The following is a 25,000-nucleotide window of genomic DNA, read 5'->3' on the forward strand; positions in this document are numbered from 1 at the left end:
TCTCGGATCGCTAGAGAAGGCTTTCTCACCAAGGGCGCGCCGCCCCCCACCCAATTCGTCCCCCCCATCGGGACGACCCGCCAGATAAAAGGCGTTTCTTCCCGGGGCCACCAGGGCCCGGGGCGGGGGAGAAAGGTCCACGGCAACGGAGTGACACAGGGCATTCCTGAGCATTCGCGGTCAGGGCCCACAACGAGGGCCACCTGCCTTCCCCACGCGCGGTTGCTCGTGTCGCCGCCCGGAAGGAGCGCCGCGCCTCCGGGTGAGGCCCAAGGAAAACCGAGGCAAAACACCGGCAGCAACGCGCTGGGCAAGAAACCGACAGTCCTCGCTCAGAGGGAGTTTTGGCCAAGCGCCACGGCGCCGGCTCGGCCCGCCACGATCGCTCAACTCGCCCCACCAAGTCAGCCCCCCCGCACCCCTCCGGGCAACAGCGGCCCGTTGCGGGGCGGGGACGACAAGGCGCCCGCTCCCCGCAGCGGGGGGAACGGGTGTGCCTCCCTTCACCGATTCTGCCACCCGCCCACCTCGGGCAACTCCGCCAACGGCGGCGACCCAAAGGGGGGTCCGCTGGGAACAGGGAACGGCGCCACCACTCGGCTTCAGGCACCTGAGACGACCTGGAGCGCTCCAGGGGCACCACGGAGGGCCAGGCGCCACGCGCTCAGCACGCCCAGGCGGCGAGCAGCGTGGCATCGGGTGCAGCCCCCCCACCACAGGGAGGCCGCCCACCACAACACAGCCAAGAGAGGCCAGCGAGAGTGTCCGCTGCGTCAGCCGACCCCGGTCCCGCAGCGACGGGAGGCCGGGGTCGGGCCGGAGTCCGCACCCCTCTGCAACCCCCCGCGCCGCCCACAGGCGGGAAGGAGGAGCATGGGGCCCGCAGGCAGAACGAGAAGAGCGGTCCCACTCACCAGGAGTGCCCGTCCCTCGTCTGACACGGCTTAGGCCCGGCCCGGGAGAGCGCGACATCACCACATCGATCGGTTACCGCCACACGAGGCAGTCCTGGGGTGAGGAGGGGGCTGGGGAAACGCCCGGCGAGGACAGCGACCAGAGGAGGACCTGCTTCAGCCTCGCCAGCACCCCTCCCCCACCTCTCCCAGGGAACAGGCAGCCGGACAACCCACAAGGGGAAAAGGGAACGCCTGACACGCGGCACGGAGCCTTGCGAGGGTGGGTTTGTCACGGCCACGGCCGGGTGCCCGCAGCGGGGAGCGCACGGGGTAGAAGACCCACGCCGCCTCCCCACGCCGCCCTCGGGTGCCAGAGACCGGAGGTGGCGCCACAGCCTGAACCACACCTGGATGCACGAGAGCCGGCGCGCAGGCCCAGGCAGACGGCTCGAGCAAGCAGGCGGGCAAAGGGCGGAGTCGGGCTCGGCTCGGCGTCACCGCCAAGCCCGGAGCCACGCCAGCCAGCGGCGACGAGGCCCAAGTCTCTCTTACAGGATGACAACCGCCACATCAGAACGTGTCAGCACCTACCTGGCAGCAAAAAGTACCTCTTTCAGGAGACAAAAATAACCGCGTTGGCAGGCGGGGCCGAGCCACAGGTCACTGGGACCTTCTGGGACCCTGGCCCGGCCACGGGCCCCAAGCATCTTCCCATCACCGCCAAGCAACCCCCCACCCCCCCGGAAGTCCCCGGGGGCCATCTGGTCGACCCCGGGACCGACCGACCGACCGACCGACCGACCGGGGAATCGCGGGATGGGGGGGGATGGCCGGGTAGGCCCTGCCCCGTTACACGTTCGCCCGTCCACGGGTCGTCTCCGGGTCGGGACTTAGAAAAATAAAACACTCCGCGCTGTCGCCTGCGGAAGCCTCACCGGACCTCGCAAGACCGGCCCCATGCCAGTCCCCGACCCCCGGCTGGGACTGTTTTGGGGGGGGGTCTGAATTGCGCGGAGGCGCCCCCGACGACAGGACCTCAACGGGGATCGCGGGCGCGCCGGCGTTGGCGCCCTATACGGGCTTCCCCTCGCGGCCCGGTCCCCAACTCCGCAGCGGGCCTCGGAAAATCTGGGGAGAAAATCGGGTCCAACGACCGGGAGCACCACGCGTGCCCCCGCCCGGGCCCATCGCGCCCTCCGCGGGCTTCCCCTCAAGGCTCAGGACGGTCCTCACCGGCCCGGCCCGGCCCAGCCCGGCCCGACCGCGAAGCGGGAGGGAAGACAAAAGACGCCTGGCAGGGAAGGACCGACAAGCGACCCACGGGGCCACAGTCTCCGGGTGGCGGCCCCGGACGGTCCCCGCGGTCGGGGGGGGGGGTGGTGGGAGGGGAGGAAAGCACCGGCGGGTGCTGGTCGACCCGTCCGGGCAGCCCCCCACCCCGGCTCGCTCCCAGGGAGCGCCGCCGCTACTCCCCCATATACCCGGAGGTTCAATCTCCGGCAAGTGCACCAGCCGCCGGCGCCCCGACGACAGCGGGACGATCACGCCAACGTCGCCGGCCTTCTGGAACTCCGCCCCGGGCACCGCGGCCGAATCGCATCCCTTGCCGACGTCGCCGACGCTCCGGAGGGGAAACGCTATATAAAAGCGGCCGCCAGGTGGCGCCCGACAACCGACCGAAACGTCAGCGGGGACAGCTCGCGATCTCGGGGCCGAGAGGGCGCACAGCCGGCGGCCCGGCCGCCCGATCTCGTCCCGGCCCACTCCGGATGCCGCCTCTCGGTCCCAGGCCGGCGGAGGGCGTCCGCCTCGGGAGCTCCCGGCCGGCCGGCACGGCGCGACCCCGGCAGCCCAAGGGACACTCGAAAAATGCATCGGGGCGGCTGCCGCTGAAAAGGCGGGGGGGGGGGGGGGGCAGACCGGCCACTCGACTCCCCGGCCGGCCGAGGCGGACGTGCGCGGAAAATTCCCCGCACACACCGGGCGGGCCGGGCACGGGCGGCCCAGAGCGGCCCAGGCGGCGCCCGCGCTCCCGGGAGGACTTAGACACATTTCAGCGGGCAGGAAGGAAGGAAGGGAGGGAGGGAGGGAGAGACGGACGGTCAAACCGAAACCACGCGAGAGAGTACTCCCAGAACAACAACGGACGGACGAGCCGTTTTTATTCTATTGGGTCAAGCGGGGGAGCGTCTCTCTCGGAAACATAACAAACCAAGCTGCGGGGGGGGGGGGGGGGACAGAAAGGGGGTGATGGATAAACGAACGACCACGGATAAAGCTTAAGCAAAGTCCTTCGCCGCACGGGGCCACGACGAAGTCCAAAGACCACAAACAGGTACGGGGAACATGGGTGCAAGTGCACCGCGTGGCAAGCGACAAGAATATGGCTTTCACCATTACTGTCCTCAATAAACACCACTACGGGCGGCGGTGGTGGCGGCGGCGGCGGGGGGGGGGGGGGGGGGGGGGGGGATGGAGAACGGAAGGAGTTAATAGCCACTCACTAAAAAATGTCCCGGTTCCCAGAGGACCCTACAGTCCAAAGGGGGGGGGGGGTGGGCCCCCGCAGGGAAAAGGAAGGTGTCACCGAGACACACCCTATGCCTCCACCCCCTTAGGGTTTGCAGGTGACCCTGAGGGTGACACTGACACGAGACAGGTTAACCGTACAAGGAGCCAACAAATTGATTTCCTACAAGTTTCACGTGACAGGTAGAGCCCCTCCTGAGGAAACCAAGACCCTGAGAAGTGGCCAAACCTAAACGCTTGTATATTGGGTTGAACAAGGAGAAGCGACGGTGGACGACTAACTGAACTACGTGGGGAGGCTAAAGGATGATGAGGATTTTAAAACCAACCAACCAACCAACCAAGATCTGTTCTCCTCTAGAATTCTCTCCACTTCTCCCCCTGTCCTTGAGGATAAGAATGTCACTCCCCTGGTGGCATAGGAAAGACGGGGGGGGGGGGGGGGGGGGGGGGCACTTCCAGGGAGAAAAGGAGGAGAGTGCTCCGTGCATGCTTCTTGCACCTGCTGGGCAGGAGGGTAGGGGTGGGTGGTTTACTTTGCTTGCTTGCTTGCTTGCTTGCTGCTGCTTTTTGAAAGCTTCTCTAATGTTTCCTTTACATCTAAGTCTTCCTTTCCAGTTTGGCTTTGGACAGGAGGAAGGCAGGCCACACGTTTTTCTGACACGGTGGAGAACGAAGGGTAAGATGAGTGCGGGCCCGTGCGTATTCTTTTCCGTCAGTCACGTGCCGTGGTGAGCAGAGCATCAGCTCTTGCCGGATGGGTGTCTCATTCCTCCGTGAACCATCAGGCAAGATGTCGGGCAAACACACACAGGGAGACTAAAGGTAGGAAGAACGTAGAGAAGACGGGCGACACGTGCCCGAGTCTCCAGAGCGACGATTTCATCCAGGGCACGGCAACGTCCAAGGTTTCCGGACACCACGTTGACGGACGCTTTGGTGCGTAGGTCACTTTGAATCTACAGTGCCACCCTCCGGTCCATTAGCACGTTGCCTCCGGCTCACGTGAGCGAGCGGTGGTGTCGTCGCGCAAAGAGACTGTGGGACTCGTCCCGGGATGGAACTGGGCCAGAGAGAGGGAGGGACGCCGCAGCCCATCGTTGAGCTTCAGGTGTCTGTAAGAGACCGAGTCTCTAAAGTACACCGAGGCACAGGGCGACCCGCTCGCTCGTGCCTGGACGTCTCTTTGTTCTTTCGAGGGGTCGATATCTGTGAGTGTGGTTTGTTTACTTTCCGGACAAGGCGAAAGAACTCTGAAACAGGAAATATTGGCACAAGGGGTCTGGTGGGATGGGAGGGTGCGGGTCAGTCCACGTACCGAGAACACGGGAGGATCGGGCGTCTGAACAACCAGGCGGAGAGGGGAGTTTAGCCTCGGTCATCACGGCAACCGGCACCTCGACAGAAACCACAGAAGGTGCCCAGGACGAACTGCGTCGCAGGAGCCAGCGTGGCCATTGCCCCACTGCCCTCAGCCCTCAGCCCAGCAGCAGGCAGCAACTGTCGTCCGGGTCCAGGCCGCGCCCCACTGCCCTCTTCTCAGCCAGAGCGGTGCCCGGGAGGGCGGCCCCAGAACAGATACCTCCTCTCCTCCGCACACATCTCGCCAACCCCTTGACCGCTTTGCCCGGGATACACAACTCCGCTGTACCCAGGCATGATTTTTCCCGTGGACCGGGGGCCTCCTTGGCCACTTAGGGTGCTCGCACCAAGATGAATCGGGCTAGAGACAGGGACACCTGTGCAGCCCGCTGTTGAGCTGAAGGGGCCTCTAGGAGAGGGACTCTCTAAAGTAGCTGACGTACAGGGAGACCCGCTCGCTCGTGGCCGGATGTGTCTTTGTTCCTTTATTTCTTTTCGTGTTCTTTATTATCATGTTTGGTACAATCGTAAGCGGGATTGGGTTGTTTGGGGTTTGTTTTTTCTTTTCTTTTCTAATTTGTCTTTCTGCGGTGTCATTATCCGCGTATACAGACGCAACAGATTTCGGTACATAGAGTTTGTATTTTTCCTGTGGACCAGGGGCCTACTTTGCCGCTTAGGATGCATGCGCCCCCACCCCCTGCCCACCCGCAGCCTTCAGTTCCCCAAACCACTGGAGGACTCATGGGGGTGGGAGTGGGGGTGAGGGTGGGGGAGGGGTGGGGGGCGGGGATGGGAGTGGCAGTGGAAGGGAGGTTCAGGGCGATTCATTCCAATGGGCCTCATTCAACCCCTTCGTTCAAATGCAGAAAGCTTTCTGTTAAAGTCTGAGCCTGGGGCTTCTCTGCATTGAATGGCTTTCTTCAACTCCCCCAACCCTTAGGCTGCAGTTTCTGAACTACTGGGAGGAAAGGGAGGAAAGGGAGGGAAGGGGGGGGGGAAGGGGGGGGGAGGGAAAGAAAGAAGGGGTGGGGGAGAGAAAGGGGGGAGGGGAGAAGATGATGTCTGAAGAACTTGCCTTCTCTGGAGCAAAGAGAGTCCCCTCCTTTTCCTAACCCAGGAAACCTCAATAAACCATTTGAGAATCATGGATGTGGAGGATGATATCTTACTATAATGCCTTCCAGGGGTGGGGGTGCAGGTACGTGGAAGGGTAGGGAGTTGGCGAGCGAGCGAGCGAGCGGCATGGTGTGGCGTGGCGTGGCCTGCCGAGTCAGAGTCAGAGGGTGGCATGAAACACGTGATGGTGGTGTCTTAGGGTTCAGAGGCCAAACACAGGCATGGGGCAATAAGGGATAGAGGGTGGGGGAGGCCTGACAGGGGACAATTGTGACCCCGGGCGATGGTCCCAGCGGGCACACTCCTGTAAAGCAACACTAACACTCTATTGATTAGCCATTGACCTCTCCTCCCTCTCCCACCTGCTTCCAAAGGGAAACTGAGTACAGTTTCATTCCACAGGCACTGGCTGTTTCACATGCAACCTTTGACGTGCCACTAAAAGGAGGAAGAAAGATGGACACACATGAAACAGCCCCACAGATGGCCTAGAGGGCGTGGGCGGGGCTCTCATCAGTCAAATTGGGAGTCTGAGTCAGGATCCTGGGGTTGTTTCAAAACATGGAATGGAAGGGGCTCCTGGCTGGCTCACTCAGAAGAGCATGCGACTCTTGGACTCTTGATCTCTGTCAGGGTTGTGACTTCAAGTCCCACATCGAGTGAAGAGAATGTGAAAAATGAATGAAGGAATGAAGGAATGGATGAACAAACTTAAAAAAAAAAAAAAAAAAAAGGTTGTGGGGCGCCTGGGTGGCTCGGTCGGATAAGTGTCCGACTTGGGCTCAGGTCATGATCTCACGGTCCGTGAGTTCAAGCCCCATGTCGAGCTCTGTGCTGACAGCTCAGAGCCTGGAGCCTGCTTCAGAATCTGTGTCTCCCTCTCTCTGACCCTCCCCCATTCATGCTCTTTCTCTATCTCAAAAATAAATAAAAGTTGAAAAAAAAAAAAAAGTTTGCAACGTTTATGTCTTTAAAACAAATGGAATCGGTGGGGTGCCTGGGTGGCTCAGTGGGTGAAGCATCCCACGCTTGCTAGATTTTGACTCACGTCATATCTCAGGGTTCGTGAGACCAAGCCCTGCATTGGGTTCTCACACGGACAGTGCAGAGCCTGCTTGGGGTTCCCTCCCTACCCACCCTATACCTCCCCCATAAACCAATAAATAAACATCAAAAACATAAATCTTAAAACACTACAACAAATGGAATGGAAAGAGAGAACGCAACGAGGAGGATGTGAATGTTGCACCTAATACCACTGAACTCTACGCTTATATATGGTGAAAAATCTCAATTGTAGGTGATGTCTACTTCTAACCACAACTGAAAGGAAAACGACAAAACACCGGTCCTTGGCTCACAGTAAGGGAGTTCCTGGATTTGGTCCGAGAGGGCCTTCTCATCCGCCGTGTGGAAAACTATGGAATGGTTTCTTCCTCTCCAGGCCGATGACCATTGCCAACGACAGTAGGTGTAGGTGCTGTCCTCCTACCTGTGAAGGAAAGGCAGGAAGAAGTGTAGCATTTAAAAGCATCTTTTAAACGCTGTCCACCTTTCCCAGTTTGTCCCCTCACTATGTCTTGCTTACCTTTTATAGCATTTACCCTATGTCGATGCAAAATGAACGAGCCTTTTTAAAAACAATTTTAAAGAGGAAGGAAAAGAGTTTCATTGGAGCCCAAGTTAGGAGGGCTGACGGGGATACGCAATCTTCACAAAGCAGTCAGTCATCTGGGGAAGGCCTCACATTGGGCATACATACAGCTTACCAAAAAAAAAAAAAAAAAAAAGGAAAAACAGGGCACGGGGGTGGGGGGGGGGGGGGTTGGCCGCAGATGTTAGGAATCATCATGAGGAGAAAGAACACATTCCAGAAAGTTACAGACTTTATCTTCTGTTTTTAGTATGTGCAAGGCTGTATGACTTCAATCTTATGGCGACCAGGAAGGTTTTTGTATTGTTTTCTTTTGTTTCCCTTATCTTTATAAGCCGCCTTTGGAAGCCCCCTTTTTTAGTTAGTTATGTTTAAGAAAAAAAAAATTTTTTTTTTTTTTTTTTTAACAAACCAGACATACAATCTGTGCTCAGGACAGAAAAAGAGCCCATGCTTTGAGGTTTTCTGGAGTCCCTTTGACCTCGGTAAATATTAAATGTATAGCTTCCCTGGGAGAGCACCAACATAAAAAGTTTAGAATTTCCTTTATCATTTCCCCGTCTTGATCGATAATCTTTCCTCAGAAATCACGGACGATCAACCTGATGTTTTTATGTCCCTCAGTGCCAGGTGACTGTCTTGTCTGCCCTGGGTGTGTCCCTCCTTGCTAGGTATGAGAGAGAGAGAGTGTGAGTGTGTGTGTGTGTGTGTGTGTGTGTGTGTGTGTGTGTGTGTGTGTGTCTGTAAACACACATATATGTCTTTGAACCACCTAGGGTTCCTCGTTGGGGTGAACTTATTGTAACATAAATGGTGGGAAACTCAAAAGTGACGTATGTTCTCTGTAAGTTCCATTGACCAGCAGACATAGTTCATGTGCTTGGCTCAGATGGTCTGCCTTTGTATTTGGCAAAGCATTTTTAACAGAGAGACAGGGACAGCAACACACTTTCAACAAGGACAATTTGAAGGAGCCAGTGCAACATTGGAATACACTTGAATTGACAAAAGAATGAAATCCCAAGAATCCTTTACATACCTGTTGATAAAAGGGAAGGCACATCTGTGATTATTGATGAGGAAAGATGGAGCACCCACATTGAGGAAACATACCTGTCATGCATATTCCCAGGTTTGCTTAGGGGCGGAGACTTAACATGAGAAGGAGGCAAAATTTAGTCCCTGATGTCAGGAGGTTACCTTAGGACACGGAGAAGGGGCTGTGGGTATGCCCCGAGAGCTGGTATAACCTGGATGAGGACTTAGGCTCTTTCTCTCAGGGCTGTGCTGGCTTATAGGCTGCAAGCATATCGGTGGACCTTGAGTCCAGGCTTCTTCAGAGACAGCTAGAGTTTGTTTGTGGGACCTGAAAAGACACAATAGCTGATTAGGGGCAAATAGTTCCCTGAAGAACAAGATTTAGGTTCTCTGCGAGAGAGAGAGCGAGCGTCAGCCTCCTTAACCCTCCGTGGCACAGTTTCAATTGCCCACTCCCCACTCCCCGCCCCCCACACTCACCCCCAGCCTCTGGAGTTTGGATCATTTCCCAATGGTAAGGAACGGGGACGATGATGGGTGATGGCTCGGGCTAGGGCTATCCGTTTATCTCCCCCGGTGAGAACAGTTTCTGTAAATCTCACCTGTCACAGGCCTAGGTGCAGGGCTACACAGAAGTTGTGAAGGGAATCGAAGCAACATGGAGTCAGAGGTGTTAAGTTTTCTTCCCCTTTATAAGTTTCCATTGTCAATCCCTCATTCCACTTCTATGGAACAGGGATGGAGGTCCACCTTCTGAAACTATTTCAAGCCGAATTAGGGTGTGGCAGGGGCTTTGGAAGGGAAGGATTTGACAGGGTGCAGGTCACAACTTTTGCTCCCTTGTGCTAATTGGGGGTGGGGGGGGGGGGAATCAGAGATAGTTCCTATCTGAGATCTTGGGTATTTTTCTGCATAGTTTGGTACTGCATCATATCCTGAGATTTCTCCCCAAGTGTATTCTAAGGAATAGTAACAGTATAGTCAAACCCAATGTTATGACCACCTTGTGGGGGGAGGGCGCGGGGGGGAAGGTTGTGGTGGTCAAGGGCCTCTTACTGTACCCAAGTGAATTGCTGTCTGATTTTATTTTTATGTTTTTTTTTTAAATCTTATTAAGTAACCTTTACACCCAACGTTGGGCTCGAACTTACAACCCCAAGATCGAGAGCTACACGCTCTACCGACTGAGCCATCCAGGTGCCCCTGTTTATGTGGGCTTTCGTTGCTGGGGCACCTGGGTGGCTCCGTGGGTTAAGCATTGGACTCTGGCTCCGGTCAGGATCTCGCCGTTCGTGATTTCGAGCCCCGCATCCGACTCTGTGCAGACAGCTCAGAGCCTGGAGCCAGCTACAGATTATGGGTCTCCCTCCCCCCACCCCCTCTCAAAAATAAATATTAAGAAACTTATAAAAATACAAATAAAATATGGGTTCTTATTTCTAAAGAGGAGCTAATACAGTTGCAGCAAGTGTTTGTGAACTAGCTTTGACTCTGCCTCCTCGTTCAGCAAGCAATCAGGTAACTAATAAGAGGTACTTCTACAGAAAGAGAAGAACACCACGGGTTAATGGGTAGAACAACTTATAAACCCAGTGTCTAAGTCCCAAGTGCGGTCAGTGAGAAGGTGTCTAGATGCCAGGCTCGAAGCATCCTCAGCTGGAGTGGGAGCAGGCAGGGGGCAATCTGACCGATTTTTCTGGCATGTAGTTCAAATGTCTCATTTTGGGGGATTCTGAGTGGCTCAGTGGGTTCAGGTTCAGTATTCAAGTCTGGATCTCCACTCAGGTCTCAATCCCAGGGTCGTGAGCTCAAGGCCCCAGTTGGGCTCCACACTGGGCATGGTGAAGCCTACTTTAAAAACAACAAAAACACAACAGCAGCAAATGTCTCGTTCTGAATGGCCCATAGAGCAACAGGCACACAGATTGTCTACAACTGTGGCAATTTCTCTGAAGTTTATCTCCAGTTGTCCAGCTTTCCTTTGCAGGGCTTCAGGGAAAAGGGCCATTTGAGTTCTTCAGGATGGTAAGATAAGAGGATGGGAGAGGATTGGAAGCCTGAGTTTGAAGAGTCGTAGTCAGATATTCGAGGAAACCAGGATTCAGGATCCAGCCCAGTTTTAAAGGCAAACAACAGTCAAAGAAAATTAATTAACCAGAACTAGAAGTTAACATCCACAAAAGAGCTACTGAAATACAATCTTTTTCTATCGAGACCCCTCCATTCCTGTCAAAGATAGCCCAATGAAAACTAATTTGTTTGTAAAATAAGTCCAGTGTTAACAGACATGGCTTCAGTATTGACATAAGCACAGCAAGAATAGCGATTGACCATATAGTATTTTGTGTTTTTTCTCTCTTCTTTTCCGCCTGCCTGCCTTCTTTTTATTTTTTTTTTATGGAGTTCTTTTTTTCCTCTTAAGTTAATTCCTTTATTTTGAGAGCTGGGAGGAAAGGGAGAGGGGGAGAGGGGGAGAGGGGGAGAGGGGGAGAGGGGGAGAGGGGGAGCTCTGCACTGTCAGTGCAGAACCCAGCTCAGGGCTCAAATCCATGAACCATGACCGTAGGTGAAATCAGACGCTTAACCGACTGAGCCACCCAGGCCCCCCACACACCAGAATTCTTTACACTGTCAAATGTACGAATGTATCTCATCATTTTCAGAAACACGTTGTGGTGTTTGGTTTTGTTTCTTTTTTCTTTTACTGTACAATTTTTAGCAAGTCATGAAACGGGCGCCTGGGTGGCTTTGTCAGTTAAGCATCCAACTTCGGCTCAGGTCATGATCCCACGGTTCGGTTCGTGAGTTTGAGCCATGCATTGGGCTGTCTGTGCTGTCAGCACAGAGCCCGCTTCGGATCCTCTGCCCCTCCCACCGACTCATTCTGTGTGTGTGTGTGTGTGTGTGTGTGTGTGTGTGTGTGTGTGTGTGTCTTTCTCTCTCTCTCTCTCTCTCTCCTAAAAATAAAGAAATAGGCTGGAAAACAAATCTTCAAGGAAAAAAAAAAACAACAAACGATGAAACATGTTTACTAACAGACCCAAGTATCTTTACTGTTTTTCTGAATAAAGCCAAAGACCAAACACACACACACACACACACACACACACACACACACAGCAAAACAAAAAACAAAAAAACAAACAAAGAAAAGAAAACGCCGTAGGTTTAGTAATTCACAATTTAGTATTTTATCTTCTGTGGAAAAGACTCAGATGTCTGAAGAACTGAACCTAATTTACCACTTAACTTAGCAAAGCTTTGAAGTTACAGGTCACGAAAGATTTGGGAAGCCATTTTAAAAGTTTACAAATAGGGACTCCTGGGCGGCTCAGTCGGTTAAGCGTCGGACTTCGGCTCAGGTCACAATCTCACAGCTCGTGAGTTCGAGCTCCGCGTGGGGCTCTGTGCTGACCTCTCAGAGCCTGGAGCCTGCTTCGGATTCTGTGTCTCCCTCTGTCTCTGCCCCTCCCTCGCTGACATTCATTCTCATTCTCTCATTCTCTCTCTCTCTCTCTCTCTCTCTCTCTCTCTCTCTCAAAAATAAATGGTACAAGGAAAAAATTTAAAGGTTTACGAGTAAACATTTTTGTGTATTTAACCTATCTCCTGTCAACATTCACCCACGAACACTGTATGCGAGAGACAAAATCGACCATCGTTTGAAGTACTTTTTGCTGACAAACTGCAACGGGTACCAGTGAAGTCATAAACTGAAGTCACATGAAAGCTGATTAGGCCCCTGCCTCGGGCCTGAACCCTAGAGTGCGTGTCTGAGTGGAACAAGGAAGGGCGTAAGTGTTTGTAAAGTTTTTTTGATTTTGTTTTTGATACCTGTTGTAAAACGAGGGAGAAAACGTGTTATGTTGTTTGTAAAGGTCACAGAGATGTATATTTTGAGGACCACAATTACAGGGTCAGTATTGGGACGGAAGCAAGGCCATGACCGGAGCTGCCCACCCCAAAGGCTTGTCATGCAGAGAGCACCAAATTCAAGCCATTTTACAACCACCACCACAAAGAATAAAACCTAACTATCTGCATTGTATTTGATATCGACGGCTCCGAAAATATGTCCATTTTAAGTAAGCAATCACCCTTCCATGGCCCTTAGTACCCAAGACGTCACACCCGTGTCCACTAAAAAGTCAAACGATCTGTTTCCCCACCATCAGGCTCACACGGGAGGCCCCACCACCGGGGATGGCCTAGGAGATCACTGGAGCCACACCAACTGATGCAGAAACAGGGGGAGGGGGAGGCGGCCAGGGAGCCGCCGGCCAGGCCCCAGGCAGATTTAAAGTTTTGGACTCACCTTTTTGTGTTTCTTTCATCTTTTTCTTTTGCACCTCCAACTCCGCGTCCGCGTCCACCTCCTACTTCTTCTTCCATCTCTGTCTCCTGTCTTTGCCTCCTGCAAAAGTGGCTTTGTCTCTGGTTGCTTTTCAGCCCCCTGTGGAAGAGGTGAAGGAGGAGCAGGCCGTGGGGTGGGCACCCATCTTGGCGCTTGTGCTCGGGGAGGAGGAGGGGCGGGTTTAGGATCACTGGCATCTGTCTGCCTTCCTCCTCTTCCTCATTCTTCTGACTATTGGGAAAGGGTGTGTGGGTGTGGGTGTAGCGGGGAGGGCAGGTGTGTTCAATTTTTATCTCTCCTCTCTCTGGGCCATCAATTGTGTCCCTTCCCGTGAGGCAACTTTCTTATGGAGTAACATAAAACTCTGAATGTAGAGAATTTCACACACACACACACACACACACACACACACACACACACCCCACACCCATACCCCGTTCACGTGAATGTGAAACACATTTGGGTTTGTTCTGATCCTCCTGAGTGTTAGAATGCCCAATGTTCACAAGAGCTTGCCTTGAAACACAGTAACGGAGCTCGGTTACAAATTGGTGTGAGCAATAGCATCCAGAGGTAGAGAAAACATCTCACATGGATAACACCTGTGGCCATAGATCCACAAACAAGATGCAAACCAACATCAGCCTCTGTTTCACTCCTACTTGTGGAGAGGACGCGAAAGACCCAATGGTCAAATCTCCCCCTTTTATAAAAACAAATCCAATCGCACGAGAGCATTACCGTGGATGGATCCCATCGTGCAGGTGTTTTCCATTTCCAATGAGAACACAGCCAATTTGGTGCAAAGAAGCCAAAAGCTGCAGCAACCCACAAACCAAATGTGGCCCGGGATATCTCCGTGAGCGTCCCTTCCTCCCCAAAAGCCGGGGCTTCGCTGATGGAACCAAAGGGCTTCCTAGTTTCTGGCTGCGTCGTCTCACGGCCAGCTTTCTCTAAGGGAGCACACAAGAAAACTCATTCAGACACCTCCAAAGAACCCCATCTGGGCCATCAGGGACTCAGGTGACCTTTCCATGTTCCCATGTAAGTAAGCACTTGCAAGTATAGGCTCCATATGTCCTATACGTGTAGCCTGCCGAAGTTTCCTTTTGGGGATGGGTGGTTGCTTTCTCCACACTTAGAGCAAGGTTATTAAATGGTGGCGGTCACGGTGGTGTTTTTTCCTCTTCCGTAAAGAGTTACAAGGCGGCCATTTCGTGGGAGCGAAGCGGTAGCTGGGCTGCTCCTGGATCCCTCGCCGCTTCGGGTTCCCTGTCAGGCTTCCTAGCAGCGGCCTAGCGGAGAAATAAGAGCAGGTGTCTGAATGTACTCGGGTGACCAAAGATGAGAATGACGAGCCCATCGAAATGCCATCGGAAGACGACGGGACAGTGCTGCTGTCCACAGTGACAGCCCAGTTTGTCGGCAGCACGTGGACTGCACTACCGGAATCCAGCGTCTCAGCGTATGAGAGGTGTCCGGCTGGTCAAAGACATTCTGCACATCCCTGATGCTGGCTGGGGAAATCCGGTAGCGGATAGTCGTCAACTTATCCCAAAGATAGCCACAGAAAAAGGGACGAGACAGGTGCCTGCTTCTTCAGCAGTGAAAGTGAAGAGAGCCATCCAGGGTACGTCAGATTTAAGAGTGTTGGGTCTCCTGTGGAAAACAACCGAACAGGATCTGAAAGAATATTTTGGGAGCTTTGGAGAGGTTCTTCTGGTTCAGGACAGGAAAGATATTCACACTAGTCCTTCAAAGGGTTTTGGCTGTGTTCCTTTTACGTAATAGGAAACCCAGGTGAAAGTCATGCGATCAAGGAACGATGGTGTGACTGCAAACTTCCTGAAACTCATCCAAGCCCAGATGAGCTTTTGAGAAGCAGGAAGGCGTTTGTCGGGTGCCTTACAGAGGGACGTGACTGCCTATAAGCTGCAGCAGTTCTTTTGCCAGGACTGAGAAGCGGTAGACAGCTTCATTCCCAAACGGTTCCCGGACTTTCCCTTTGTTACATTTGCAGATGATCAGGTAGCCCTCGCCCTCACCCTCGCCCTCTCTGATATTATCATTGAATTTATTTTTCTCAATGTACCCCCAAGGTACTTAGCCTATAGGGCAACAGTGGTTTGAGGAGGAGAGTCCTTCATACCCCTCGCCCTTTCAGCCCCCGCCCTGGCACAACCCCCTCCAGGAGCCCTCTGTTTGTTCCCCTTAGGGAAGAGCCTCTTACGTTTTTGTCCCCCTCCCTGTTTGTATGTTATTTTTCCTTCCCTTCCCTTCTTCCCTTCTTCCCTTCTTCCCTTCCCTTCCCGGGTTCCCTTCCCAGAGTTCCTCTGTTTGGGAAGTGAAGGTCCTCACACGGGTGAGGTCCTGTGATACATGTGTTTCTCTGAGGGACGAATGTCACTTTGCATGACACCCTCCAGTTCCATCCAGGTACTTGCAAATGGCAAGACTTCATTCCCTCTGGTGGCCGAGCACTGCTCCGTTGTAGATGGATACCACCTCTTCTGTATCCATTCATCCATCGATGGACATTTGGCCCCTTTCCATACTTTGCCTACTGCCGATAGTGCTGCTATGCACACTGGGGTGCGTGTGCCCCTTGGAAACAGCAGACCTGTATCCTTTGGCTAAGTACCTAGTCGTGAAAGTGCTGGGTCGTAGGGTACTTCTATGTGTCATGTGTTGAGGAACCTCCTCAGGTCCCTGGTTCTGGAAAGAACTCCGATAGTGGTTCTAAATCAGGTGCGGCCATCGGTTGGGGACCCCCATCAAATGCAGAGTCAGGCAGCGGTTTTCCTGCAGGCTTTGGCTCAAGCACGGATTCTAAATCTTCCAGCTGGGGAATTTATACAGCGGGGTAGGTATAGACTGGTAGGAATTCAAATTTTTCTAAACACATGGTAAGTGTATTTCTTTTTTTCTTCTCTTCTCTCTCTCTCTCTCTCTTTCATTTTCTTTCTTTCTTTCTTTCTTTTTTTTTAAACATTTATTTATTTTTGAGAGACCGAGAGAGACAGAGCGGGAAGGAGGAGCAGAGAGAGAGGGAGACAGAATCCGAAGCAGGCTCCAGGCTGTCCGCACAGAGCCCGGTGCAGGGCTCGAACCCACAAACCGTAAGATCATGACCTGAGCCGCAGTCACACACTTAACTGACGGAGCCACCCAGGCACCCCACCCATGGTTAAGTGTATTATAAAACCCATCCATACTGAGAGTTTTCAGAATCAGTACGTTCAGCGTGGGGTATATTCACCACTATTTTTGACATTTTTCTTCAGAAAGAGAGGCAAAGCTAAATGAATTTTAGAAGTTTTGTTACATGAAGTGTTGAAATATCAGGTGTTTGAAAGCGAACTGCTGTTTGCCTGATTGGTTCTCGTTCTCTCTCTCTCTCTCTCTCTCTCTCTCTCTCTCTCTCACACACACACACACACACACACACACACACACACACACACACAGGCTACAATGGATATCAAAGGATTTCTCCTGTAATATTGTATCCCTGGACTCGTCAAGTGAATTCTTTGTGCGTGTTCACTATGGAAACCATTCATTAGAAGTACATTCTTTTTTCCTTGTTTTAATTGGAACCCCACCACATTATTTCCCCACCCCCGGGAAAACCTCCTTTTTGGAGATCATGGTGTCACAGTGTTTGGTCTTTTTGCTTTCGTTTTTAGTTTGTGACACTTGTCTCCCTTCCTATGCACAAGTACAGTATGAAGCCTTCATTGAATCTGTGCCGTTCATCTCATTTCAAATGTTTACGGGAGAAGCACTTCATTGAAAGCAGTGCTGTAAATATTCTGCCATAGGAAGGAATATTTCCGTCTACGTGCTTTCTCACTCTTGAATTCGTCTTCACACCATACAGGCTGTGACTTTGACGGTGGGTGTCCCGTTTGTATCCGCTACTCTTTATTTCGCGGAGTCGTATCAATGCTATGAATGCAAGGGTGTGCTATGTAACCAGAAGGCTGTTAGAAGTTCTGAAACCTTGTGTTTTCTGATCCTCGTGTTCAACCGACAGTGGTGCCGAAGTACGAAAGGCTAGTGTGAGTGAGAAAAGGAGAGAGTGCATGCAGAGACTCCGTGGCGGTGGCACACGATGGATAGATTTTTTTAACCTGGTGAGATGCATCTCTCAGTCCCTTGACCTCGGTGCAAGAGCGTGCCGAGAGCAACGATAGCAAATGACATGCGAATGTTTTCTGCATCCAAAGGACATCCACACCCGTTGGAAGACGTTGGAAGACGTAAAGAGAGTTTTGTTCTCAGAGAACCCCGTTAGTTGGATGTGTGAGGTACTTGTATTTCCCCTGCCCTTCCGTCAGCTGCTGTGAACACCGTATGGTGTGTGTTCTGTTCTGTTCCCGATCTGTTAAGTGTGGTCCCGTGAACACGGACTGAGCTTGTGGTGTGCTTCACGGGAGCACTCGGAAGCAGAGCTCACCAGTGAGCTCGGGGTGTCACCACGAAGGCCGGAAGTTCTAATGTCTGCCAGGTAGCCATAAGAATGTGGTCTGATGCAGTTCTGTGTCCCGTGCTTGGATGGTCTTTATAAGAGTTGTCAGTGTTGGGAATTCTTAAATAGAATGGATGAAGGAGGAAGAGGAGGAGGAGGAGGAGGAGGAGGAGGAGGAGGAGGAGGAGGAGGAGTTGTTGTTGTCGTTGTTGTTGTTACGAGGTATAATGACGAAAGACATGGCAGAAAATTTTTACAGGGTTTACTTTCTGTTTTCAGTATGTGCAAAGCTGTATGACTTTAATCTTTGGGGATCCAGGGAGGTTTTCTTCCATTTTCTCATCTGTATGTTTGGAAGGCTCCTTTTTAATTCTCAACTGACTGACTGACTGACTGACGGATTGGTTTTGTTTTTATGTCCTCTTCTCACCCAACATAAGGCCCAAACTCACAGCCCGGCAATGAAGAGTCACCCGCTCCCCTGACCTAGCTGAGCGAGCCAGCCAGCCAAGTCACCCCTTTGATCCATTTTTGTTGTTGTTGTTCATTTAAATGAAGCGGACATGCAACGTGTGCTCAGGACAGAAACAGAGCACACGCTTTGGGGTTTGGCAGGGTCATTTGGAGCTTGGTAAATGTTAAAGCCTAGCTTCCCTGGGAGCCCAGGAGCAGGGTCCACAGCCGTTAAAAGTTGACAATTTCCTTTATCGATAGCCATCGAACAGATGATTTATTGAAAACACGAATCTATGGCAAAGATCGTTCTATGGTCTGTGATCAGGATATAGGAAGAACCGGATGGCTACAGCTCCCACCTCACAGACTTCATGTTTCAGTTGGACGTAGAGGCAGGGAGGGAGGTGAGGCAGGATGGCAGGGAGACAGGGAGGCAAGCAGACTGGCAGGCAGGCAGGCAGGCCGGCAGGCAGGGAGGCAGGCCGGCAGGCAGGGAGGGAGGCCGGCAGGCAGGCAGGCAGGCAGGCAGGCAGGCAGGCAGGCAGGCAGGCAGGGAGGGAGGGAGGGAGGGAGGCAGGCCGGCAGGCAGGCAGGCAGGCAGGCAGGCAGGCCGGCAAGCAGGGAGGGAGGCAGGCCGGCAGGCAGGCAGGCCGGCAGGGAGGCCGGCAAGCAGGGAGGGAGGCCGGCAGGGAGGGAGGCAGGCCGGCAGGCAGGCAGGCCGGCAGGGAGGCCGGCAAGCAGGGAGGGAGGCAGGCAGGCAGGCAGGCAGGCAGGCAGGCAGGCAGGCAGGGAGGGAGGGAGGGAGGCAGGCCGGCAGGCAGGCAGGCAGGCCGGCCGGCCGGCCGGCAAGCAGGGAGGGAGGCAGGCTGGCAGGCAGGCAGGCAGGCAGGCAGGCAGGCAGGCAGGCAGGCAGGCAGGCAGGGAGGCAGGGAGGCAGGCAGGCAGGCAGGCCGGCAAGCAGGGAGGGAGGCAGGCCGGCAGGCAGGCCGGCAAGCAGGGAGGGAGGCAGGCCGGCAGGCAGGCCGGCAAGCAGGGAGGGAGGCCGGCAGGCAGGCAGGCAGGCAGGCAGGCAGGCAGGCAGGGAGGGAGGGAGGGAGGCAGGCAGGCAGGCAGGGAGGGAGGGAGGGAGGCAGGCCGGCAGGCAGGCAGGCAGGCCGGCCGGCCGGCCGGCAAGCAGGGAGGGAGGGAGGCAGGCCGGCAGGCAGGCAGGCAGGCAGGCCGGCAGGCAGGCAGGCAGGCAGGGAGGGAGGGAGGCAGGCCGGCAGGCAGGCCGGCAAGCAGGGAGGGAGGCCGGCAGGCAGGCAGGCAGGCAGGCAGGCAGGGAGGGAGGGAGGGAGGGAGGGAGGCAGGCCGGCAGGCAGGCAGGCAGGCAGGCCGGCAGGCAGGCCGGCAGGCAGGCCGGCAAGCAGGGAGGGAGGCAGGCTGGCAGGCCGGCAGGCAGGCAGGCAGGCAGGGAGGGAGGGAGGGAGGCAGGCCGGCAGGCAGGCCGGCAAGCAGGGAGGGAGGCCGGCCGGCAGGCAGGCAGGCAGGCAGGCCGGCCGGCCCGGCAGGCAGGCAGGGCGGCCAGCAGGGAGGCAGGCAGGCAGGCCGGCAGGGAGGGAGGGAGGGAGGGAGGCAGGCCGGCAGGCAGGCCGGCAAGCAGGGAGGGAGGCAGGCCGGCAGGGCGGCCGGCAGGGAGGCAGGCAAGGAGGCAGGGAGGCAGGGAGGCCGGCAAGGAGGCAGGGAGGCCGGCAAGGAGGCAGGGAGGCAGGCAGGCAGGCCGGCAAGGAGGCAGGCAGGCAGGCCGGCAAGGAGGCAGGGAGGCAGGCCGGCAAGGAGGCAGGGAGGCAGGCAGGCAGGCAGGCAGGCCGGCAAGGAGGCAGGGAGGCAGGCAGGCAGGCCGGCAAGGAGGCAGGGAGGCAGGCAGGCAGGCAGGCCGGCAGGCAGGCAGACATGGCGGCCAGCAGGGAGGCAGGCAGGCCGGCAGGGAGGGAGGGAGGGAGGGAGGCAGGCCGGCAGGGAGGGAGGGAGGGAGGCAGGCAGGCAGGCAGGCCGGCCGGCCGGCAGGCAGGCAGGCCGGCAGAGAGGGAGGCAGGCAGGCCGGCAGGGAGGGAGGCAGGCAGGCCGGCAGGGAGGGAGGCAGGCAGGCCGGCAGAGAGGGAGGGAGGCAGGCCGGCAGAGAGGGAGGGAGGCAGGCCGGCCGGGAGGGAGGCAGGCAGGCAGGCCGGCAGAGAGGGAGGGAGGCAGGCCGGGAGGCAGGCAGACCGGCCGGCCGGGAGGGAGGCAGGCAGGCCGGAGGCAGGGAGGGAGGGAGGGAGGGAGGGAGGGAGGGAGGCAGGCAGGCAGGCAGGCAGGCAGGCAGGCAGGGAGGCAGGCAGGCCGGCCGGCCGGCCGGGAGGGAGGCAGGCAGGCCGGGAGGCAGGGAGGGAGGGAGGCAGGCAGGCAGGCAGGCAGGCAGGCCGGCCGGCAGGGAGGCAGGCCGGCAGGGAGGGAGGGAGGCAGGCAGGCCGGCCGGCCGGGAGGGAGGCAGGCCGGCCGGGAGGCAGGCAGGCCGGCAGGGAGGCAGGGAGGCAGGGAGGGAGGGAGGGAGGGAGGGAGGGAGGGAGGCAGGCAGGCAGGCAGGCAGGCCGGCCGGCCGGCCGGCAGGGAGGGAGGGAGGGAGGCAGGCAGGCAGGCCGGCCGGGAGGCAGGCAGAGAGGCAGGCCGGCAGGGAGGCAAAGAAAGAAAACTTGGCATCAGGGTACCTGGTGGGCTCAGGTGGTGGATCGTGCCACTGTATCTCGTGGGTTGCGAGTTCGAGTCCCACGCTGGGTGTAGCGCGCGCTTACAGTAAAATCTTTGAAAACCCATCCACAAATACAGGAATAAACAAAACATGGTATCAAAGGGGAGTAAGTGATTGATCGATGGGGGGTGGGGATCAAACGAGAATATGTGTCTAACCCGCAACCTATTCTTTATCGACGCTGCTTTCACTATTTTGCCCCGATGACTTTTTCCACAAGCAGTGGTCCCACCTGAGCGGGCTCCCTTCATCTTAAGATGTTCTGCAGCGAGAGGAAAGGCGTGAGAGGCAAAAGTTAGGCGGATCCATACAAATAAAGACAATCATCGTTTCTGAGACCAGTAGCCAAAGCTCTGCCTCCGTTTAGGATCCAATGTCGTACTTATCTCTTTAAAAACAGAAATACGTACATAAAAACCAGGCAGGGTCGTTGGCTCGGATAAGGGAGGAAGCTGAAATGCAATCATGGAGAACAACATAGGGGGTAAGAAGTTGCAAGCCAGAGCGATTTCACCACCCGTAGCCTTTGAAATGATGATTTGGTGTCTTCGGATACAAGAGAGCTCACCCTACGTAGAAGGTTTCCCACCGCTTGTCATGAAGTATCGGAACACCACAAGCGGATTCCCGTGCTACCAAAACCTCTCTGCCAACATAATCTGTAACAGCTGCATTCTCTTGTATCGTGTGAGTGTAGCGTCATTCATTGCACCACTCTGCCGTTGTTTGACCTTCCAGCGGATTGTAATTTTCGTTTCTTTCGGCGTGCGTGTGGGTATGCGTATCGGGCTATCGAAAACGATCTAGCCACGTTCGGTCCTCTTTTTCTCATTTCTCATAGATGAGTGATGGCGTCAAAGGATACACCTCAGGAAACCCCAGATGGAAGAGAGGCAAAGGGAAGGGGGGGGCAGAGTGCTTCTGTGTCCCGTGCCGCCCCCCCCCCCCCCCGCACTCTCCCAACACACCAGTCTCCCCCCCCCCCCCCCCCCCCCGTTCCAGGTGTTGGAACAACCCGGAAGTGCCTGAATTAGGGGAGTTCTTTGACGGGGGGCGGGGGGGGGGGAGAGGTTGGGGAGCACCAATGTTTGGAAACATTGCAGGGCTACCAAGAGTCAGTGTCTAAGGTACTTGGGGGGGGGGTGAGGAAGAGGGGGGCGTGGGGTTTCTTTCTCTTTGAGGTGATGGAAATAGTTTGGAATGAACAGTGATGGTCCCATAGCTTTGTGAGTAGTAGCCTAAGATAGCCCGCTGAAGTGTACACACACCTATACATTTGTTTACTTATTACGTATGCATTCATTCCAGTTGAGTGAGTGGGAGAGAGAGGGGGTAGGGAGGGAGAGAATGGATCACCAAGCAGGCTCCAAGGTGTCAGCACAGAGCCAGATGTGGGGGCTGAAATTCAAGAACCCCGAGATCATGACCTGAGGCGAGACTGGGACACCTTACCGAGTGAGGCACCCAGGTGCCCCTGAACTGTTCGCTTTTACAAGGATGGGAATTTTGGCATGCGAGTTGTGTTTCCAGTGTTAATAGGTGAGGCAACACCTAGAATAGTAAATGCGGGCGGGTGGGCGGGCAGGCAGGCAGTCGATGTTTTCTTTTTCTTTCCCTTCTGGGCTTCAGAGGGAGATGGCGAGTGTGAGGGAGGGAGTCCATGACACTGGGCGTAGGTGTTCTTGTGAGCTGAGCGGCTTGGGAAGTTCCCCGAACTACATGACCCCACAGGAGAACAGGAATTCCTTCTCGACGGCAAGAGAGTGGGCGACTAGCACCGCCTGAGTCTGGCAGAGCCTCCAATCTAAGTCGGGGTGGGGGAGCACTTCTGCTGTCCTACCGGTCCTGACCCTCCCTGTCTGTCTGGGGGCCCCTGAGCCGCAGGGGTGGTGTTTTGAGTTGTCCCTCTGTGGTCGTCTTTTACACCAAATACTTCTGTTGAAGGTGCTTGGAGAATAACACAGGTTGGTATTTCCAAAATGACCTTGAGATCCTATTCTCTGCCCCTCCGCCCCTCCCTTGCGCGCGTGAAAACACCCACCCACACCCCCCCCCCCGCCCCCGCGCACACACCCCACCCCTTCCCATTCCTTCTAACTACAACTGTTCCTATTTCCATCCATGTACTCCCAAACAGCTTCCTCAAGCCCCACCGCCCACCCCGTCGACCTCTTTGGGTAGTATAAAAGCGACCAACAGGCAGGGGGCGTCCGGGCACCACGGTGGTGGAGTGAGGGAGTCCGTGTGTGACGACTACGGGCGGATCGCAGCAGAGCGGCCGGGACGCAGCACCTGCCTCGCCGGCGCACAGCCTCGTCCCCAGCCACCTGGGTCAGTAGCGTTTCCCGGCTGGGGTGGGGGGAGGGGGACATGGAACGGAGGGCGCACCAAGAGGGCTTTGTGGATCGAATGGACGCCTAACCGAGACCCTCCTTCCTGCCACCAGACACCGTTTGTGGATGGTCGTCGTCTCGCCGTCACGCAGCCCCCACCAGTGCTACAACGAAAGAAACGGGTGTCAAGGATAGTAATGCAAACGAAGGCGGGGCCGATCCGATCAGGGGAAGCGGCGACAGGAGTGGAGGTGGGAGGAAAAAAAAAAAAAAAAAAAATCACGGGAAGAAAGGACAGGCGTGGGCCAGGGCGGTCGCACGGGGGGGGGGGGGGGGGGGGCAGCGGGTCAACGCTCGTCATCGAACCCGGGGACTCGGGTGGCCGACCTCACCGGGCCCAGAGTCGCTAGCGATCCACTGGTTTCCTAAACTTTGAGGTAGACGGCCGCGGCGAAGTCCGGCGTGCTGGTCAACCTCGGGGACCAGCTCAACGGATCCCCAGGTCATGGGGCTTGGCCGTGCTGGTAGAACTCGGGTCTCCTCGAGTCCCGGGCACTCAGGCAACCGGGGTTCGGGTCGCCGGTGTGCCGGTCGGCCCCGGGGCTAAGGGGTCGGGACTCGGGGCTCAGGTGATCGTGTCCCCGGCCCCCGGCGTGCCGGTCGATCTCGAGCCCCGAGTCGCCGGGTCGCCGGGTCGCCGGTCCGCGGTGTGCCGGTCGACCTCGGGTCTCAGATCCCAGTGTCCCCGGCTCCCAGCGTGCCGGCCGACTTCAAGTCCCAGGTCACCGGGTCCCCCGGCTCCCGGCGTGCTGGTCGACCTCGAGCGCCGAGCCTCGGGGTCCTCTGTCCCCGGCGTGCCATTCAACCTCAAGCGCCGGTCCCCGGCGTGCTGGTCGACCTCGAGCACCGAGCCCCGGGGCCGCGGTCCCCGGCCCCCGGCGTGGTCGACCTCGAGTCCCCGGTTCCCGGTCTCCCAGTCCGCGGTGTGCTGGTCGACCTCGAGCGCGGAGTCGCCGGTCCGCGGTGTGCTGGTCGACCTCGAGGCCGCGGGTCCCCGGCGTGCTGGTCGACCTCGAGCGCCGAGCCTCGGGGCCCTCGGCCCCCGGCGTGCTGGTCGACTTCGAGCGCCGGGTCCCGGGTCCCGGGTCGCCGGTCCGCAGGGCCCCGGTCCCCGGTGTGCTGGTCGACCTCGACCTCGAGCGCTGAGCCTCGAGCCTCGGGGTCCTCGGCCACCGGCGTGCTGGTCGGCCCCGAGTCCCAGGTCCCCAGGTCCCCCGGTCCGCGGTGTGCTGGTCGACCTCGAGTCCGCGGGTCCCCAGCGTGCTGGTCGACCTCGAGCGCCGAGCCCCGGGGCCGCGGGGCCGCGGGGCCGCGGTCCCCCGGTCCCCCGGTCCCCGGCGTGCTGGTCGACCTCGAGTCCGCGGGTTCCCGGCCCCCGGCGTGCTGGTCGACCTCGAGTCCCAGGTTCCCGGTCCCCCGGTCCCCCGGTCCGCGGTGTGCTGGTCGAGAGCCTCGGGGTCCTCGGCCACCGGCGTGCTGGTCGACCTCGAGTCCGCGGGTCCCCAGCGTGCTGGTCGACCTCGAGCGCGGAGTCGCCGGTCCGCGGTGTGCTGGTCGACCTCGAGCGCCGAGCCTCGGGGCCCTCGGCCCCCGGCGTGCTGGTCGACCTCGAGTCCCAGGTTTCCGGTCCCCCGGTCTCCCGGTCCGCGGTGTGCTGGTCGACCTCAAGTGCCGAGCCTCGGGGGTCCTCGGCCCCCGGCGTGCTGGTCGGCCTCGAGTCCCAGGTTCCCGGTCGACCTCGAGCGCCGGGCGCCAAGCGCCTCGTCTCAGGATCCTCAGCCCCAAGTCTCGGGTCGCCCGGTCCGCGTCTCGGGATCCTCAGCCCCGAGTCGACCTCGAATCCCGAGTCGCCAAGTCGCCGGGTCTCCCAGTCCGCGGTGCGCTGGTCGACCTCGAGTCCCGCGTCGCCGCCGCCGCCGCCGCCGCCGCCGCCGCCGCCGCCGCCCCTCCCCCAGGGCCCC

The 25,000-nt window shown here is 56.8% G+C and overlaps 1 pseudogene; it reads left to right on the plus strand.

Moving 5' to 3' along the window:
• Positions 1–13,698: 13,698 nt before the first annotated feature.
• Positions 13,699–15,308, plus strand: LOC122206980 (annotated as a pseudogene).
• Positions 15,309–25,000: the final 9,692 nt, after the last annotated feature.

The sequence above is a fragment of the Panthera leo genome, chromosome E1 (genome assembly GCF_018350215.1).
Source record: "Panthera leo isolate Ple1 chromosome E1, P.leo_Ple1_pat1.1, whole genome shotgun sequence".
Taxonomy (NCBI): domain Eukaryota; kingdom Metazoa; phylum Chordata; class Mammalia; order Carnivora; family Felidae; genus Panthera; species Panthera leo.